At 42.7% G+C, this 21655-nt stretch overlaps 1 protein-coding gene across 1 annotated transcript in view; it reads right to left on the reverse strand.

Moving 5' to 3' along the window:
• The window catches only part of LOC109431043 (serum response factor homolog A), a 783489-nt gene extending 769743 nt beyond the window's left edge, over positions 1 to 13746 (reverse strand). The window contains exon 1 of the mRNA XM_062842464.1: positions 13465 to 13746. The gene's annotated coding sequence lies outside the window, so the exon portion shown is untranslated. The remainder of the gene's footprint in view (positions 1 to 13464) is intronic.
• Positions 13747 to 21655: the final 7909 nt, after the last annotated feature.

The raw sequence follows: 21655 nt of genomic DNA on the forward strand, positions 1-21655 counted from the left end.
AAAGACCGGTGGTCCTCTACGGACTCGAGACATGGACCATGCTCGAGGAGGAACTGCAAGCACTCGGAGTTTTCGAGCGATGCGTGCTAAGGACGATCTCCGGCGGTGTGCAGTAGAACGGCGTGTGGCGGAGAAGGATGAACCACGAGCTTGCTGCACTTTACGGCGAACCCAGCATCCAGAAGGTGCCCAAAGCCGGAAGGATACGATGGGCAGGGCATCTTGCAAGAATGCCGGACAATAACCCTGCAAAGCTGGTGTTTGCTACTGATACGGTTGGCACAAGAAGGCGTGGAGCGCAGAGAGAACGATGGGCGGACCAGGTGGAGCGTGACCTGGCAAACATTGGGGGTGTCCGAGGTCCAATTTGAACTTTGGATAGAGTGCGGCAGCCACAAACCGAGTCTTGTGGCGTTCTATTGTTTATTGTTTATTGTCTTAACCCTTTGGAGCCGGAGGGGTCATATGTGACCCCAACATATAAACGGCAGTATGAATTCACCCATTCGATAAAACAGAATACTGTCTTCGGCAAAGTTGCTGCAAATTGAGTCCTCTATTAGGGAAAAATGAACACATTTGTATTTGGGGCTTTATTGACAACCTAGAACATCCCGAACACCATTAAATTTGGAAAAACCGAAATAATTGACATACCAGTTGATCCAAAAGCTGAACTTGGATGTGAGTTACGTTTATATGTATTCATTTAACCTTCACCATGAATATCAAAAGATGTTTTACATTCTGGGATGTTCTAGGTGTTCCAAACTGTCCTATAGTGAAGGCCTTCAAATTTACAAGAATAATTTTATGTTTTTTCTCCACAAAAAAAAGCATTGCATAACGTACTAGGATCGGTGAAGCTCTTGACATTTCAAATGTCATTAATAGACACTATAGGGATATTCCAGGTCAGCCAAACTTCCTTGGAGTTCAGGACTTCATGTCTACACTCGTAACAAGCGCCATATCTGTTATACTGAGTAACGTTGCATAATCAACCGCAGTACTGCAGTAATCTGAAGTCTACTAGCTTATAACAAACCTTTGGGAAATTCAGGATCTGTTCTGTAATGAAGTTCTTCAAATCTACAAGAATAACTGCATGTGTTTTCGCCATAAATAATAGTATTGCATAATCTGCTGAGATCCGCGAAGCTCTTGAAATCTCAAATATCATTTAGATACACTATAGGGATATTCCAGGTCAGCCAAACTACCTTGGAGTTCAGGACTTCAGGTCTACACTCGTGACAACAGCTATTCCTGCTATGCTGAGTAACGTTGCATATTTATCCATGGTTACTGGACCAATCTGAAGTCTACTTGTTTATTATTATAAACCTTTGGGACATTCAGGATCGTCCAAATTGTTCTATAGCGAAGTCCTTCAAATAAAGTTTTTCTTGTACTTTATGTGTTTTCACCATAAATAATAACATAGCAAAATTTGCTGAGATCGTAGAAGCTGAACGAAGGTGGTGAACTAAACACACGCGGTGTTTACGGGCAAACCTTAGGCACGGCTTAGTGTTTTGCCCATGTCTGCGTTACACCCATAGACTTTGAGATCTAAACTCAAAAACAGTTCGGATGACCTAGGATATCCCGACTGATCCTATTACACTTTAAGAAGATTTACTGGACATTATAGATTACAAATCGTAGCTTTGTATACTAAAAGAAGTTACCGTTACACCCGTAGACTTTGGAATCTATTTTCAAGAACGGTTTGGATGACCTAGGACATCCCAACTAACCTGATAGTGTCTTGCACTTTCAGAAGACGTACTATACATGATAGATTACAAATCGTAGCTTTGTATAATGAAAGAAGTTACCGTTACACCCGTAGACTTTAGGATCTAAACTCAAGAATAGTTTGGATGACCTACGATATCCCAACTGATCTGATACTTTCTATTGAACTTTCAGGAGATTTACTGGAAATGATAGATTACAAATCGTAGCTTTGTATAATGGAAGAAGGTACCTTTACACACATAGACTTTAGGATCTAAACTAAAGAACAATTTGGATGACCCGACCCGACCCGATGACCGGATCTCCCGACCCGACTAATCCGACACTGTCTATTAAAGTCTCAGAAGACTTACTGGACAGGATAGATTACAAATCGTAGCTTTGTTTACTGAAAGAAGTTACCGTTACACCCGTAGACTTTAGCATCCAAACTCAAGAATAGTTTGAATGACCATGGATATCCCAACAGATCTTATACTGTCTATTTCCAGAAGACTTACTAGACATGATAAATTACAAATAGTAGCTTTGTATTACGAAAAAAAAGTTACCGTTGCACCCGTAGACTTTAGGATCTAAACTTAAGAATAGTTTGGATGACCTAGGAAATCCAGAAAAATATGCTGTCCGATATTATAGTACCCTTTTCATGCTATTGAGCACCATCAGAAAAACGTAGAAAAAGTTCTATAATAACACTTGGAAGAATTCCGACTTCAAAGGGTTAAATTTGATGTTGCGCAAATAAATGTATGCATGTATCATGATCGGACCGGTTCATCCGAAAATTCTCCAGCAGATTTAGTTTCTGAGATGAATGAACCCAAAATGAAGATACGATCATCTCAAATTTGTCGGTATTAGGTTACCCTGCCGGCATTCTACGGTTGAATTTTTTTGCTGGCCACACTATGGTTGACTGGATGAAAAAAGATTGGTGAAAGTTACCCCTGAGGACGGTATTTTTCAGAGAGCTCTTGCAGAATACCATAGTGACGAGTAGCATCAATACATACCTGTAATGAGAGAAGAAAGAAAACATAGTTTAGTTACAATAATTATTGACAATTTTTTAGGAAGTCTCGTGTGATAACTTGAGAAGCAATAGCCCTGTTCCATGAGCAGGATGGATCAAAGTTAGACTCGTCCCATATCAAAGCCTCAGTTGGTTGATATGTGACCTGCCCAAGTTTTGTCCGATTCCTTTGTATCCCCACCTAAGGAAATCTTATCTGACAGTGTTAATTTCACCCACATCACGTCACGTCTATCCCTCGCACCTTCTGCTCCCATCTAGCCGGCAGAGTGTGTTTCACCCCCACCCCCGGAAAGAAAGTCCCGACACATTTGAACCGTTGTAACCGTTGTAACCGTTGTAAAAAGTGCTGCCGCGACCGTCGTCGTCGTCGTCGATGCTAACGGTACAAAAAAAGTGCTGCCGTTTCACCCCCACCCCCGGAAAGAAAGTCCCGACACATTTGAACCGTTGTAACCGAACTCCTTATTTTCCCAGTAGGAGAAGCCACCACACAGCATGAGCAGCGGTAACCCGGGACACCGGATGTGGCGGTGAAAATGAATTCCTGGGAAAGGTTGGCTCTTCCTTATTTTTGCCAACGTTAGCATCGGCAGCACTTTTTTTGTACCAGTAAAACCACAAAAACGATCCTTAAACAAATACGAAACGATCCATAACATATATTTGCATGTTCCACAGAATTGAACTGAAAATCCCTAAAAAATCAGTAATGATCCATACAAAAGTGCAATACGATCCATAGTTTATGCGAAAAGAGCAATAAAATTGCTTACAAGACCCCATGAAATGATATTTTTTATGGATCGTTGCGCATTTGTTTATGGATCATTTGGTTTGTTTTATATGCAAAAGGATGTTTTCCCCGCCTTTTCGTCTTGGTCGTTGGCCTGCCAAGGAGACAAGTCGGACAACGAAGACGACGGCGGGGCGGGGGTGACGATGATGATACAGTGCGGTCCGTCGTCAGTCGGTCGGTCGGTCGGTCGCCTTCAGCGCTTATGTGTATAGATATGGAGACGACGACGTGGTAGACGCCGCGCCGGGAAAAACATAGAACAGCAGTAGGATTTTCCGGGGATTTTCTTCGGGATTGGGTTGGGTTGGGGCAGTCGATAAGGAAGGTTGATTTCTTCGGATGGACGTCCGTCGCCTTGGCTGGTCTTGGGCGATGCTCCTCGGGTCGTCACCACGGTTGTCCTCTTCAGCAAACATGAGATCTTGGCCACTTGTACTATATTAGAATAGCTGGGATAGTTTAGGGTCATCGCCGCCGGTGGGAATTGCTGCTGCTGCAAGGGAAAGGAATCAGACCTGCGAAGGGTGGGTACTAGTTTTAGAAATAGATTTCAGCCGACTGAGTTGGACTGGGCTTTGGGCAGAAGAATGAGATTAGTTTAGTTTTGTGAAAGAACAGTCACACATGCTAGTGTGGTAGCAAAAGAAAAGGGTTATGCATATGCTCAACCACCAAGAGGGAGGTCATTTATTTTCCGCAGAAGATAGGAACGAGAAAATAGATGGAATCGTAGCCGAGCACGACCAGGGAAAGTGAAAGTCGTGTGAATCTTCCACATATGTGCTTCCGGGTTTGCACACAAGGGAGGGTGAAAATGAAGGAAAAAGAGAAGAAAAGGGACCTTTCTTCCTATATCTTCGTATATGTGTCGGGGAAAAGTTCCTGGATTCATGGTGGTGTCATTTATTTACTTAGCATCAGTCCAATTCAATGACCGAAGCATTCGTACATATATCTATAGAGATGTAATCAAATAACGTTTAAGTGGATGAGCGGATGGACGGACAAGCTAGACCGACCGTCTTCCACTTGATCCCGTTGAGACCAGGGGCGCATCGTGACCATGTGCTTTGACGAGTGTTGAAGATTAATGAACACGTATAAGCTTTAGATGGTCGCTCACAGCTCAACTGAAGGTTATATTAAAGGCTTGGTCACGCGATAAAAGGATTTGTCGGTGATAATTTCTTCTTTGCTGCCTCTGGAGTCGATGTGCTTCCTTGCTGAAGATTCAATGAGTAATTTGCAGATTGTAGTTAGATAGATCAAAATGGTTAAATAAGATAATTTAAGATACCGTGAGAGTAAAAAAGAATTATAAATGAGTTGAATTTAGAATAACCACAGACAAACACACGTAAAAAAAAAACAAAATGTTGAGCACAAGTGAAAAAATCTATCACTGAAATTTACCACTCCAGACCTCCTTCATCCCCACTTATGTATATACTAGGCATTCCAGACAAACTCGTCACTACACATCCTTTGAACAAGATTGTCCGGAGTTGTGTCCTCCCCGCATGTGGCAAGCTTCCCGAGCAGGAGGAAATAGCTAAATAATACCAAACTCAGGTATGGAAAACCGAATACCTTCCACCTGAATGAGGTATTAACCCTAAAAGGGATACCTTCGTGGCCTCAGTTTCGTCACCTCACTGAGTGTGTTCCATCAAAGACGAGCTCTGAAAGGCGCCTGGGGTCCAATGGACCCCAGGTATCCCTTTTAGGGTTAAGAAGCCCTGCATAAGAGGTAAAATAAATAAAATTATAACTGGTGTGTACTATGTGCATAAAGCATTGTCCACTTGGAATCCGGACGCAAAGTTTAATTAATTGTGACGTTCTAAATGATCTTAATCAACATTCTTTCAAAGCAATCTGATCATAAACTAGTCCTCTATTAATAATGAAAATTTCATCGATTTTATTGCAACGAGTGAAAAGTTATTTCAGATTCAAGGCAAGAGAAGGGGAAAAATCTTGCACATACACGTTGAATATTTGGCGTGGACAGGTAGAACAGTCGCTAAACATGATAATATCTCCAAAACCATTATGTGTGATGTGCTCAGATGTTATTAACCATGACATGAGGAAGTGTCCCCGGTAGATTGAAGTTTGTGTTCGTGGATTAATCTGCTTGGAATTCCAAGATTTGACAGGAAGTGCGAGTTCTGGACATCGTTTTCTCATATCACGATAATGACACCAAATGTGTGCAAGGATGATAGCCTCAATAATCGCGTGCTGCTTTTCAAAAATGCACACGAGGGATCTGTAGATGTTTGAGTTAGGTACAGCCGGGGATATTCAGTGGTATCATCACGGATGGATGGTGTTTATTAACGAAAAACACTCAAATTTCGTCTCTTTGGAATTCACTGAATTGCCCTTAATTTCACAAGAAGAGAAATGTTTGGCAAACTTTCTTTGGAATCCTAATCAGACTGGTAGAGGGTCTCAGGATACTAAAGAGATGACCCGATTGTGAGACAAATACGCCGAAGAGGTTGATACTAAAATTTACTACTATTGTGCTGATGTTTAAGGAAGTTAACACGAAAAAAATATGAGAAAATGTATGAAAAATTAAATTAAATAATTTTAATGATATTTTACCAAAAAAAAACTACTATATATTATCTCTGTTTTGAGAGTTTTACCATATCTGTTTGTTAATCCACCTCTGAGATATAAGTGATTATCTGCGTCCGGATTCTAAATGAGGGGCCCAGAATCAAAGGGGTGTAAGTGACCATTTTGTCGATTTTGAGCTGAGCACATCATAAAATTCTTCAAATTTCAAGCTTTCAGGAACTTTTTTAAGATTGTTTCTACGATGTTTGGAAAAATTACAATAAATCAGAGAAAATTGGGTTGATTTCGAAACTCCATACATTTAGTATGGGATGAAAAATTAGTCAAAAATTTTAAAGCTCATTTACTCGAAAGTGTGTTTTTGGCACTTACACCCCTTTGCTTCTAACCCCCTCAAATGGAAAATGCCTTAGCACATGAATAATGACATCAGGTATGGTAATACCTGGATAATAATCGGCAATCTTTTAATACAAATAGCGATTTTTCCATAATGAATTAATACCCCAAGCAGTGCTCAACACCCAATCAAAAACTCGTTGGGGTATTTTATCAATACCAAAAAAAAAAAACAAAATAGGTTATTTCCAATATATTGCTTCACCCTACTCTGTAGTTGCTGAGAGCCTAACAACGGTCGCACCCCTCAATTCCCTTTCATCCGGGACTTACCAGCCTTTTCAGGCTCATTCTTCTCCGCGACGCCTTGCTGGGCAGGCTACTGCCGACTTTCGGAGTTAGTATTCTCCTAGCCTTTCGGGCACCACAAGACAGCTCCTCACCTGATGGCTGCCTCATTTGCCACATCTTTTGGACTTCCTGCGAAAGCGAAGGCCTCTTTCTGGGTAGATTTCGTAACCTTTGCATTCAATAGTTCCGTCACTGCTGTAGTCTTCACGAGTCTTACGTGATCCTGCTTGGCATCGTCCATAGACTTACGGAGTCGCAACAGGGCCTTACTTATGTTGGACTTCATGGACATAAAGTCGATGATCATGCCAAACTGCTGCTAAGCCACCTCGATCGCGAACAGCCCTTCTCGCTTTTGGTTGATGACCCTCATCAACCACGCTCCGTCTAATTAATGTCTCTACCGGCAGGCTAGCCGGGGAATGAATCGGAGCTCTCACCCTAGAGCTTCACGCTCCTGCGTTCTCACTTCTCCTTAACGGTGGCCTCGCCAACCCACTTCTTGCGAAGGGATTAGTCTACCACTGCCTCCTGATAAAATTGTTTGTTTTAAATCTGTCTTCATAGTTAATTCCACTAGTTGCACGGGAAAAGATGTCCACCACGCCAGAGCCCTGCATTAACGCAGTCAGGACCGAAATACTATGGAGGGTGCCCAGGTGCCCCACTGAGTCCATTAACGATCGAGCATCTTTCTCCCCCTTCGATCACTCATTCTTCGGCACGGGTCGCTTAACACCTTGAATTGGGGTTAGTAGTCCTATTCATAGCCGGCGACTATGTGGCTGACTCGCAAGCTGGGAGGTTTGCTAGGCCCCCAGACTGTTCCTGTTGCCCCAGCACATAACACTCTGAGGCCTCTTTGATAGTTAGTTTGTTAGCCAAGTATAGATATTGCCTTTCTGGCAAACCGATACCGCATTCCCATCGACAACAAGAGCAGGACGGCGTTAAGGGCTAAGCTAGCGGTGATCTGTAGAAGTGGTCGGGCGTACAACTGAAGTTGCTTTGCCAAGTCAATGCCACCACCCCCACCTACTGGTGAACAATAGATCAGTTCTAGTCCAAACTCAATTCACTATCCACCGCACTGGCGGGATTTGAGTTCTGTGAATCAATGAAGCCTTCAACGTTTGGTCGAATGGAGCAGCCGCTTTACCAACACAAAACACTTCCCAGCTAACACAAAGTCTTATATGATGTTGAATAGGATGCTAAAGTGGAGGTCATATGCGTACATGCTCCCATTTAACCGTGTGTAAAGTGTGCGTATATTGCCTCCACTTTTGCATCCTATTCAACATCATATGCGGTCGTGTGTTGACTGGGTTGGGCTCTGCTCGAATCTATGGCCGGCTTAACGATGGCCGATAATTATAGTGACTATTTGGCGATTTTGTATAGACCCTAATACGGTCACAGCTGATAGCCATCACAGTTGGACACAGTCGACAAGCTGACATTTATGAATCGATTGTGCACACCTACGACCCATCGTGTGACGGCCTAGTCGAAACGATTACTCGAACGCGCAGATAAACTGACAGTGAATAAGGAGCTAAAGGCGCGTAAGCGGATGATAATCTATTCCAGTCTAGCAACACGAATCCTTGGGGTGGTGCGTACAGGCCATATTAGCCAAACCGTACCATAGCCAATCCAAAGGGCTCCAACGCACCCCCTGAGTGAACCCTCCAAGATGCTGCAGACAAACCCATAGGCTCCCGTTTACCATGGCCAAACCGGTCAAAGGCAGGTTGTCCCAGTGGTAAACGAGAAATTCGTTGCACTCTCAAAGTCGCTCAAGGTTTAGGGATGATATCGACAGTAGCCATTCATCGCTTTCATCGAGGCACACCCTGCAAGCCCCGGCAAGCCATTCCCAAGAAGGGAGGTAGCCAACCAGACCAAGGGAAGGAGAGCCCTTGGATTACGGTTGGAAATAGAAAGAAGTCGAGAAAAGTGAAGCCAGCCCGCAAGCGCGGAAGGAGCGACGTGCTGATCATCAAAGCCGAGGCGGACACATACGCCGAGGTGCTGAAGGCCTTGCGGGGCGAAAATCGTCTCTCACCGCTCGGCGCAGATGTAAAAAGCATCCGACGCACCAGGACTGGAGAGATGATGGTAGTGCTGAAGAAGGATGCGGCCGAGAAAGGTGCATCCTACAAGGCACTAGCCCAGGAAGTACTTGGAGAAAAAGTACAGGTAAGAGCTCTAACAGCGGAGGCAACTCTCCAGTGTAAAAACCTGGACGAAATCGCCTGCGCAGAGGAGCTCGCAGCCGTACTTAAGCAGCAGTGCGATATAGATGTACCAAGTGCATCGATCCACATGGCTGGTACGCAGATTGCCAGGTTCAAGCTCCCCGTAGGGGAGACGAACAAGGCGATAACAGTCGGCAGCGTCAAGTTAGCTTGGTCAGTGTGCCCGCTCAGCATACACGAGCCGCCGCTGGCGTGCTTCAAGTGCTTCGAGCAAAGACATAAGTCCTGGGCATGCAAACTCTGCAGAAGGTGCGGAGTAGAAGGCCATTTCACCAGGGAGTGCAACTCGGCACCAAAATGCCTGATTTGCACGGCGAACAAGGGCCACATGACGGGCGGGCCTAAATGTCCAGGCACGCGAGGAGGTCGAAGTGTCAAGCGATAATGCAGGTTACACAATTAAACCTGAATCACTGTGAAGCTGCGCAGTAGTTGATGTGGCAATCAGTCTCGGAGTCTAGTACAGACATCGCCCTGCTAGCTGACCCCTACCGCATCCCACCCGACAATGGGAACTGGGTAGCGGATAAGGCTAAGCTAGCGGTGATCTGTACAACCGGTCGATTCCCGATCCAGGAAATAATTTCTAGGTCGCACGAGGGCTTCGCAATAGCGAAGCTAAATGGGGTGTATTACTGTAGTTGTTATGCCCCATCCAGGTGGCCAATAGACCAGTTCTCAGCAATGCTGGACGCGTTTACAAACGCGCTAGTAGGGTTGAGTCCCTTGGTCATCGGCGGAGACTTCAACGCCTGGGCGATTGAGTGGGGTAGCCGATCGACTAACACGAGAGGCTGGGCACTACTCGAAGCCATGGCAAGGCTGAATGTGGATGTCGCGAACGTAGGTGAAAAAAATGACCTACAGTAGGAACGGTGCAGAGTCCATCATTGACGTGACCTTCTGGAGCCCGGGTTTCAACCCTAGCTCAGACTGGAGGGTCGATGATGGGTACACGCACAGTGACCACCTAGCGGTACGATATAGGGTGGAACATGGTGGAAGGAGGACGCAGCCGAAGGTCATAGACAACCATCGAGGATGGCTGACTTCGCGCTTCGATAAGACGTCATTCGTCGAAAGGTTGCGTATGGAGCCTAACATCGACGATCTGTCTAGTGATGATCTAGTCGGATCTTTAAGCCGTGCATGCGATGTCGCGATGCCTAGGCGTGCGCTACCCAGGAATGGACGAAAACCGGTATACTGGTGGTGTCCTGAAATCGCAGAGCTCAGAACGTCCTGCCTAAGAGCGAGGAGGAGGATGCAAAGAGCTCGTACTGATGAAGGTAGAGCGGAAAGAGGTGAGGCCTATAGGGTGGCTAAACTGGCACTGAGCAAAGAGATTAAGGCACGAAAACGAGCGTGTTTCGAAAATCTCTGCTAGGCAGCCAACACGTCACCCTGGGGCGATGCCTACAGGGTAGTCATGGCCAAAACGAAAGGAGCGTCTGCGCCCCCGGAACGTTCACTCGTGATGCTACAGAGGATCGTGGAAACATTGTTTCCACGCCACGATACAAGACCATGGGCTGTATCAACATGCGGTGGTCACCATAGGCGGGTGTGAGATCAACTCCAAGCACTCATTGAAGCAACTCGGAGTCATGATCGATGAAAAGCTGAACTTTGGCAGCCATGTGGAATATGCCTGCAAGAGGGCGAGCATGGCGATTTCGGCACTATCGAAGATAATGTCGAACAGCTCGGCAATTGTCTCGAGTAAGCGTAGACTTTTCGCGACAGTAGCGGTCTCCTTACTACGGTATGGTGCCGCTGCATGGTCGAGCGCGCTAGAGGTCAAGCGAAACGTAGAGCGGCTCGAAAGTACACACAGGTTGATGGGCCTTAGGGTCATCAGCGCATACCGTACGGTGTCAAAGGACGCGGTATGCGTGCTGGCGGGTATGATGTCCATAGCACTTGTGGTGTCAGAGGACGAGGAGTGCTTCGCGAGACGTGGCACAAAAGGCGCGAGACGGATTGCCAGAACATCGTCGATGTTGAAATGGCAGAGGGATTGGTCGTCCTCTAGCGAGGGCAGATGGACACACAGGCTCATAGCGTGTCCAAGTGGACGAGCAGGCCCCATGGCGAGGTGAATTTTCACTTGACACAGTTTCTATCAGGTGCTTTAGGTGGTATCTGCACAGATTCGGACATGCAGGTTCTCCTTCATGTCCGGAGTGTGCAGACTGCGACGAGACCGCGGAGCATGTGCTCTTTGAATGCCCACGCTTCGTGGAGCAAAGGTAGAGTATGCAGGAGGTATGCGGTAGAGACATCACTCCCGACAACATTGTTGAAAGGATGTGTACGGGAGAGGACAAGTGGGATGCCGTTTCTTCCTCGGTATCTCGAATCGTCCTTGACCTACAGAGAAAATGGCGAGCCGAACAACAGCTAGTTGAGTTGGCTCCCCCTTCCCATCCAGGAGCTTAAGCCCAACGGGTAGTCTATGTACTAGCCAGGGCCCGAGCCTCCGGGGAAGAGCGAACAACTTAAGGCGGTAGCAGGTGGAACGCTTACCATTAGAGTGTACTCATTGTACGAAGTCATCCCCCCTTCTCGAAGTCATCCCTAACGGACGTACCGCGAAGGTAAGGAAGAAGAGAGAAAGAGGTTTTAGTGTCGACCCCACATAACCTGAGGACCCACCTCTCGGGTATCTGTAGAAGCAGATTTCCTCTTTCTAAAAAAAAACCTTGCAATGGGCCATCATCGAGCGCGCCCTACACCACCTTGAAATCCCATATAGCTTATGTCAGCAAAGAACGCGATATGCGTGCTAGCGGGCATGATGCCCATAGCACTAGTAGTGGCAGAGGACGAAGACTGCTGCTTTAAGAGACTCGGCATTAGAGGCGCGAAGCGATTCGTTGAAATGGGCTGTTAGGCCATGGGTGCTTTAGGCGGTATCTGCACAGATTGGGACATGCAGGCACCCCCACAAGTCCAGAAAGCGCAGACTGCGACGAGACTACGGAGCATGTGTTTTTTCAATGCCCACGCTTCGTGGAGCAAAGGTCGAGTATGCAGGAGATATGCGGTAGGGATATCACTCCGGACAACATTGTTGAAAGGATGTGTATGAGGGCGGACAAATAGGATTCCGCTACTTCCACAGTCCACAGCGAAAGTGGCGGGCCGTCCAACAGCAACTAGAGTTGGTCCTCCTTCACATCCGGGAGCTTGAGTCCATCGGGTAGTCTACAGTACTAACCAGGACTCATGCTTCCAGGGGGGAGAGGACAATTTAAGACGGTAGCTGGTGGAATGCCTAGAGAGTACTTATACGGTGCCTCTTTCTCTAAGTCATCCCTAACCGGAGTACCGCAAAGGTAAGGAAGAGAGAGAATGAGTTTTAGTGGGTCGAAACACACCAATTTGGGCAAAATGTTTTGCCAATAATTTATATTCTGTAATTAATCTTTTTGCTAGGCCGGGATGTATTGACTTCTCAAGCAGACTCATTCAGGTAAACAGCACTATTGCCAATTATAATAATTTATAACGAAAAGGCTTACAACTTCTATGCAGACATCACCTACAGTTTCCTGTGCTCATCAACAACGTCAGTGAGTCAGTGACCGCATGTGGGTATGTTAATATGAGCTTTCAACTAACGAATTTATCACCACAGACGGCTCATCTTCCCGTCCCCCTCTCACACGTACGACGAATCGAAAAGTAGTTTTAGATATAAATTAAGAGAATTATAACGAAATACACAATATATTCGCCAACTCAAATTTTGGTCGTGGGATCCGGCCCGTAGCCCATTCGGAATATTAAGCCGACTAGCCTGCCGCCGCCGCTGCCGCTTCTTGGATTAATTGAATACGCGGCAACAATCTAACAACAACGGCAGAAAAGTGTGGTGGCGTTCTGTGTCAACCCACACTGACTGACTGGACTGGACGCTGCCGCCGCCACCATTGCTGGCCAACCGATTTCCGCAACTTTATAACTTCAACCGAGCCAGCGGCCAAGCTGTCCACCGATCTAGCCGAATAAAAATAAATAACCCGAGATTCATCTTCATTCATCTTCATTGCAGAGACTTGTGGTCAAGCCTCTGAAGACTGAGGCTGAGCCAAACGGCGTGGTCACGTAAGCCCCCACACATACTATTCATGTGTCTGAGAAGCCGACTTCACTAAAGCAACAGCATAAATAAACAACCACGCGTAGGGTGACGGCCCAGTGTTTTCTGGCGGAGCTTAGCGAGTTCCGAACATCTCGGAAGATATATGCCAAGCAAGCCAACCCCGCGAAATGCCCAACGCAGCAATTACCTACCTGCTTACCCGAAACTCTTTTCCAAGTGCGCCGTCATCATTGCTGTCGTTTGGGAATCATTTACACCTCCTCAGATGAACCCCCCGCGTCTTCAACTCCCCCATTGGAGCAGGCAAAGGTGACGGTGTGAAATCGTTTTGTGCCAGGGGACGACGCCTCCTCCACGCATCCACGGTCGTCGCCAAAGATGCTTATTAGCCTGGCCTCAGGGGGGAGGCACAACCAACCGATCGAAAATTGTTATGTTTGATTCACATAAATCATAATCAAATCGAAACGTGTTCCCAATATGACGGTGGTAAAGCAGGTGACCCGGGCTGAGGTGACGGCTCTGTAACGTCTTCCAGCGAGGGATCGGATGCATGGGTCATCCGCGGTTCGGCACGATCGATTGGTCAAGTTGGTTGGTGATGATGATGATGTTTCTTCAGCTGGCGACGGCTAGTGGATAATCCGTTGGTCAAGTGGAATTTTTGGGATAGTTGAGCTGCAGTTGACCCTCAGGTGGTCGCTCATTGAGATGATGATTTGTCACTATTAGAGAACCAATTCAGTCAAGAATGCGATTTTTCAGGCCATACACAGTTAGAAAAAATCACCGACTTCGGCAATGTTTTACCGAAATCTCAACCGTTAAGTTTGCTTTACAGGAAAAAATCGGTAAAGGTAGCAAGTTTTACCGAAATTCGTTAAAGTTTGACAGATAAACGATAACATTTTACCGAAATTTGGTAATTTTTTACAGATTTTTGTAAAAAATCCATTACCGAACGCTCAGCGGTTGAGATTTCGGTAAAAAAATACCGAACGCGATTAGCTGTGTAGGAATGGACTTTGGTTTCGAAAGACGACGCAACACTTTTATGCGCTTTGAATATATTTGGCTGGCAGTGACAATTGTTTGGAAGCTACCGTTACCTATATTTTATTTTTTTTTTTCGGACAAGCAACCAAAACTGCACCGCGCTCGCGCTGTATAAGAAATGCGAGGTTTTTTGGTAGTGTTGTACTTTTTACAACAGCGCGCGCGCTGAAGGGTTAAGGACAGGCCCGTGCGCAGAAAATGCGGAGGGTTTTTTCCTGCTTTTGGCAAAGGGTGGAGGGGCGCCTCGTGTATGGAACATCAGTAATGGGAGGGTTTTAACCCCCAAAACCCCTCCCTTGTACACGGGCTTGCTTTAGGAATTGAAGATTCTCGAGTTCTGCTCACATCCGGATCGAGGTGTCCCAGTTTGTGTTTTCAGTAGTTTGGAAAATATTTGAAGTCTAAAAAATCATCGGAGTGAAAGAAATTCGATTCCTTGGTTAACCTTAGTTTTAAAACTTTTTTTTATTCTTCAATCACCTAACATAATTTACAGCTCTTTTTATCCACTAGGGCACTACGTGCGCTATTCCAATTTGGCGGCTGCAGTTACACTTTGAACAGCGCCTAAATGTATTCAATTCTAATTCTACTATATCGAACTGGTTGCCTTTTGCGTTGCTGTCACTTTTCTATCCTGTTCGATGAGCACAAGGGTGGTGATTTGTAACTATTGTGCCTTTTCCAGTCCGATTGGGGGTCCGTTATGAGTTGCCGTTTAACCGATATCCTAGTTTCCAGGTCCGCAGAGCTTGTGTTCAGAAGAGGCCCAACTAACAATTGCAAGTCACAAACAAGCAAGCTTGCTGAATTGTTGCTAAATAATGGTAATGATAGCTGAACTAAAATTTTGCTCTACACATTACTGTTTAAATGATTTTTCAATTGAGAAAATAGCCTATGTTCGACTTTCCTCATCGATATCAACAATGATAAATAAAAACACTTTTCAAAAGTTTAACAAGAAATTTATTCGACAGGCATTGATTCCTTAACAACAGAGTTTAACAAAACATTTGTCTGCATCTTATTAAGCTGATGTATCGATAGGCATATGCTCCTGAACAATGTGCTTTTCACTTGTCAAATAAACGTCTTCAGTCCAATATAGTTTGACTCGGAACTTTGTTCGGATTATGGGATAAATCATGGCTAAAACTGTTTAGACAACCAAGTTATTAAAGAACCAAAATTTTAAACGAATCACATAAAACAGAATAGAATTATATTTTTTTTTCATTGAGTGTCAAGAGACGAAACGTAAAAATAAAGCAATATTATTATTAGTCTGTAACAAGATATCTTGTACCTTGATTATTATATTTTTTATCTTCCGCAGCAGTTCGATTGTACGAGACGCTTGGATCGATGCATTTGACATTTCAGTGCTGTCGTGTTTACTAAATATTGTTTCCACAGTCACCTAGATAACCAAACAGCATTCAGAAATCGACACATTTCAAGTATCACTAAACATCCTTATGCACTATTTATTGAACATAATAACAAGATTCCATGACAAAAGCATAAATAAAATATTGCTTAACGGATCTTCGACTGAGCATGAGTAGATTACCTGAACAGATGCTGTGAATGCACCATGTCCAAGACCATACCGCACCACATATTGTCATACATTTTTAAAGATCGATATTTATTAATATTTTTTTTTTTGTCTGTATTAACGAGATTTTTAACCCTAGGCTAGTTCATCTCGGGACCCACGTTTTACTTCCCTTCCGAAGGAAGAACCCACTTTTTTGTGAGTATGTCGGGAGTGGGATTCGATCCCAGGTCCTCGGCGTGATAGTCAAGTGTTCTAACCACCACACCAGGTCCGCTCCACATTAATAAAAATAAAAACATATTCATATCGCAATTAGTTCGCCTGGAAACAATATCTTCAATAAGGACCAACACTTTTTGGCCGCATTCGATACAAGTTTTCTCACCGTGCGATAAAAATACTGACAGCGAAATCAGAATGGAAAACACGTGTTTTGGGCTGAACAGCTGTTGAAGTATAAGGCGTTGTTCAGTTGATTACCACGTGCTGTGCTAATTCACCACTGCTGAACACAAGTTCAGGAGTGATCATTATTGAGTCATGGGAAGATTATGTTTTACTTTGGGTGCTGATTCTCACCATCTCTAGGATGGCGCAGATAGGAAGGCATGCGGCTGGCAATCAACAGGTCTCGAGTTCGAATCCGGATTTAGGTAATTTTATATGTTATTCTTATTTCATAATAGGTGTTCTCAACATGAGAGCAAATAATTACTCTCGTGAGAGTTCAACATTTTTGCATTTTATTTATTTTCAGTCATTTTTGCCAAAGCTTAATAACAACTTTCTTGTACATTTGTAAAACGCTTTTAACAACAAAAAATCAAGTTGGTGCACAACATGATGCTTTATAACTTCTCCAAATTTGTGTGAACAAAACCCGAACATAGGTTGTATGTGAAAATAACTCAAATGTTTTTCAATATTATGCTGAATTAATTCGTCATAATGGTGCCTGTTAAATGAGTGATTGTTAGTTGGGGGGTCAGGTGTCAGCCGCTCTCGGGGGGAAGAGCAACTGATGAAAAACTGCAAGTGCCGGGGCTGGGATCGAACCCATGACCATCCACTTATGAGTGAACGAGTTTTGAGACTTATCTGATAATTTGGTGAGAAATCACTGAGAATGTTCCAAGTATTATTTTTCTCTTTCATGAACGGATTGTCTTAATTACTAGTTACCGCAGAGGTGATCTATAATAGCAAAGCAAGTCATACTAACATTCCTTTCCTTCCGCGATGACCGTCAGGGCATGGCCGATGCCGTTATAGATTGAATAAATTTTGGCAGTCTAGGTGCAAATTAAGAACGATGTGTTAGTTCAAAGCTCCGTCCAGCCAGAGTTGTAACTGCGAATCGAACGATCATTCGAATCCACGTCTATTGCCATTGCGGCAGCATTACTGAGTCTGCTGAAATATTCCTCGTTTGAAGTCCCCCTTTGGATTAAGTGACGAGAAACATTTAGAGACGAACAACTGCTTTTCGAAATCCAATGTCAATGGACTACCGAAACATCAATCGTAGACAAAGATCATTCCTCCAGTCAGTAATAACTCTAACGTGTTCCGTTAGAGCGAATTTCTTGAATATAACGTATTGATTCGGATTTACACTATTTAGATCAGAACCTGAAATGTCACGGTACGCTAAACATAGTAAGTTCAATAAATGTGAATGAAATGAGTAAATATGTTATTAAACCCTAGAATAAAACACTTTTAGTTTAATGATTGTAAGACCTCATCGGACCAACAATTTTAATAATATGATTTCCTTTCAGGTGAGCCAATTTACATATGTGTAGCCCGATTCTGCTTCATGAGCTGATAGAGAAGATTCCAGATCGTTTGCGTAAGGATTGAACTCAAGCTTAAAATATACAAACATTTACTTCTTGTTATGTTTGCTCTCCGATACTTGTATAAAAACTCTGTTGTGTACATATTTCTTACGTTCTGATAAATGTAGGAAAAACGCATAGAGTAGAAGCATCAGTTTTGCCCAGTCGGGTTTTAGCCATAGTGCGTTATTGAGCCTGTTGCGATCTAAATCAGCATGAATTTATTTTTTTTTACAAATAGATGCTGATGTAAAATTACAGCTGTGAAAATCATAAATTTTGATTTAAAAATGCAAGGAAAAATAATTTTCAAATTTGGCCATTGCTCTCATAGACGCGATTGGCCAAAATAGAAACCAAAGTAAGGAATAAGGCCAAAACTGCGAAAGTGCTTCTATTTTGGCCAGCGTCACTTTTAATACAGAAATCAATTATTAGCACGATTTCTGCATTTTTCCTGCAAAATATAGATTGAAGCCTTTCATTTCACACATTGGTAGTTTTCAGAGGATTATTGGCTGTTTTTATGAAAAATATTTCCCTTAGACTGGCCAAAACCGGTGCTCAGATCCTATGTGATTTGTATTTTTTTTTCGCTCATAAATTTCAGAAAAAAATACATTTGTAAAAAGTTTCATTTATGATATACCACTGCACTGTCCATAATAAAAAGACACTACACCGTCTTCAGCCAGAGGCTGCACATACTGAACATTACATACACGAGACAACGGACAACACACATAACACCCAGTGGCCCAATGGCGAATTTTCCGTTTGACGAAAAGTTTTCCCCGACTGGAGCGGGAATCGAACTCGCACTTCGAGGCTTATGAAATGCCTAGACGACTGACGCCGCTAACCGCACGGCCACGAAGCCCAAAATTACGTAGACTTATTTTTGACCATCTCAGACAAAGACCACCCCTCCTCCCGATAACTTATTTTTCATACAAAATTTTCAATATTTGTTTGGAGCACAGACTTCGGTATATTCTAAGCCAGGTTCTAAACTTTTGCGTCCCTAAAATCACCTCTTTGTTACTCCCAGATAATAAAAATTTTCTTTCTGTTATTTACTTATTTTTTGTTTGCGCCGTCTTCATGATCGTACGAGACAAAAAAAGAAGGGAGTAACCTCAAAAACTAAAAATCATACATCTCTGATTTTTTGACACCATTTTGATTTTTTTCATTATCAAACGTGAAAAAAAAACTGAATTAATTGCATATTTTTTACATCTAAACACAATTTCGCCCCTCCAACGTTTTCTTTTCTTAAAACTACATTTGAATAGCTTTCAAACAAAAAAAAAGTTTAAAATCGGTTAACTGGTTCAAAAGTAATATTTTTTTTAATGTTTTGTTTTTAAAAACCTTGATTATTGGGACCACCCTATCTGGAAATTGATGACGAAATGACGAAATAAAAAACATATTGGTCTAATTATTTTCGATAAACTACAAACGCACCAAGTTTCAAGAGAATCGGAGAATCGTTTTTCTATGGAATGGCTGTATAAAAAAAGTTACCTTTCTGGAATTTCCATTTTTTGTGCCCTTAAATTGGACTTCTTTCAAGAAATACCTCCGAATAAGACAAATACTTCAGGGATTTTTTTCAGAAATTCGTTCCGGGTATTCTCATAAATTTATTCAAGGATCACTCTTCAACTTCCTCATGAAATTTTCCTACGCAGTGTTCTAAAAGTCTATCAAAACTTCATTCGGAAATTCTCTCAAGAAAATTCTTGAGATTCTTGTAGGGATTATTCCAGATATTTCACTAAAATTTGGCATGCGCCGAATCAGATTTTCTGTATATTTTTTTTCGTGAATCTTTTGATAAAGAAATTCTTTGAGAGTTGAATTCGTTCAGAAATTTATCGACGGATTTATTTAGAAAACCATCTATGATTTCTTACATAAATCTTCAAAACTTATTCCTGTTATTTCTTCAGAAAATTTTCTATGGAATTAAAAAAAAAATCTGCCGGGAATACCTTCAGATATTTCTCTGAGAACTCCTATGGGAAATCTTCCAAGAAATTCTTTAGCAAATTCGTAGTATCCATTAGCATTTTCTCCACATTTTTTTAGAGATTACTCTAGATATTTAATTAAGAACTCCTTCATGAAACCTTCTTTGGATTTTTTTTCCAAAATCTCTCCTTGAATTCTTTCGAAAAATCCTCCGATATTAAGGTTTCCATGAATTACTTTTGATAGTTCTTTTAGAGCATGGATTGCTTCAGACATTTTTCGAGAATTTCCTTAACATATTTTTCCAAGAACTCTTTAGAAAATCTCTCTTGGGATTCCTCAGAAATCATCCAAAAGATTCTTTCAGAAATGCGTACCAGAATTTTTATCGAAAATAAATCGCCAATTTCTGCAGAAATGCAGAGATTCTTCAGAAAATAAAAAGTTCAGGATTCCGCCACATGTTCCGCCATGTTTTTGTTTTCAAAAATTATTTCGAAAATTCTTGAAAAAAAATCTTCCAGGTATTTCAAAAGAAATTTCTACAGAGCTTACTGCAGATATTTGCTCAAGAATGTTCCCAAAAATTTCTATGGTCCAGATTTTTTTAGGAAGATTTCTATGGATTTCTTTTGAAACTCCACTAATAATTACTTTAGCATTTCTTCTATGGATTCGAAGATTTCGAGAATTTCTCCAAGGATTCCTTCAGATTTCTCAGCAGGGATTTACTCAGAAATTCTTCCAGAAAATCTTTCAACAATTCTCTCCGTTGGTTTTTGCAGCAAGTTTTCCGGACATTCCTTCAGAACTCGCACAAGAGATTTCATTAAAAAAAATCTCGCTGGAATGTATCCATGAATTTCTTCAGGGATTTATTCAGAATAACTTGCAGTAATTCCTCCAGAGATTCTTGCATTATTACTTTCAGTTGTTCAGGATTTCGTTTTATATGAAACACAGACTTTTGAGCTACAGAAGCTGTTTTATTTTTATATGGGATACAGATTATACGCCCAAATATTGTATGGGATACCGATTTTTGTAAAGAATGATCAGATTTTTGAAAAAGTTATCTGGCATCCCGGACACTTATTAGAATTGTATTAGATTTTCGGAAATATTTCCTAGGAATTTCTACAAGAATTCTTCCAGAAATATTCTAAAAGCACCAACACACAAACATAAATCCTAAGGGTGAACGGGACGGTCGAGGAAATATCCGCCATTGCTCTGTTGCTACTAAGATAGTAATCTCAGATTCTACTTCATATTTTGCAACAAAAACCTATCATTGTGTATGCTCACTTGCAGTACATATGCTGATTTGTTTTCAGCATCTTCAGTGCGATAGAACTCGAGATTACCATCTTCAAAATCGCGAAGCGAATTGTTAGAAAGAGAGGCAAGATAGGAAAAATAACACGGCGTCCCGTTTCACCTTAAACGAAATTCATTGAAAATTTTGCTCGAAGTCTTTTTTAACACGCTGCCATCTATTGGTCAAACCACGCAAGAAAGCATTAGCCTTGATGGATAACGGTTTGACATTGTACATGTACACTAAGGTACACCGGGGCAAGTTGAAACGGGTGGTGCAAGATGAAACACGAAGTTTTGAAATAGATTTCAATACAATTTGGAAAGTTATCCTTCGCTTAAAGATTGATTGAATCAAAACCTATATGCTATGGCGGTCAAACTGTTTATCATCGTTACAAAACATCATGTTAACCCACTGTTTCATCTTGCCCCACCCGTTTCAACTTGCCCCGGTGTACCTTACTACAAAATTCGCCTGCAGTTTTCGTTTGCGTCACTAGCAAACGTCAAAGCGATCGAGCACTAACGCCTCTGGTGGAAAGTTCGCGGGAATCAAATGAAATATAAGCTAATCGTTAAATGCTTGTGCCAAGCCCCTTCAAAAAATGTTATGTCTG

This window comes from Aedes albopictus, chromosome 3 (genome assembly GCF_035046485.1).
Source record: "Aedes albopictus strain Foshan chromosome 3, AalbF5, whole genome shotgun sequence".
NCBI classification, from domain to species: Eukaryota; Metazoa; Arthropoda; class Insecta; order Diptera; family Culicidae; genus Aedes; species Aedes albopictus.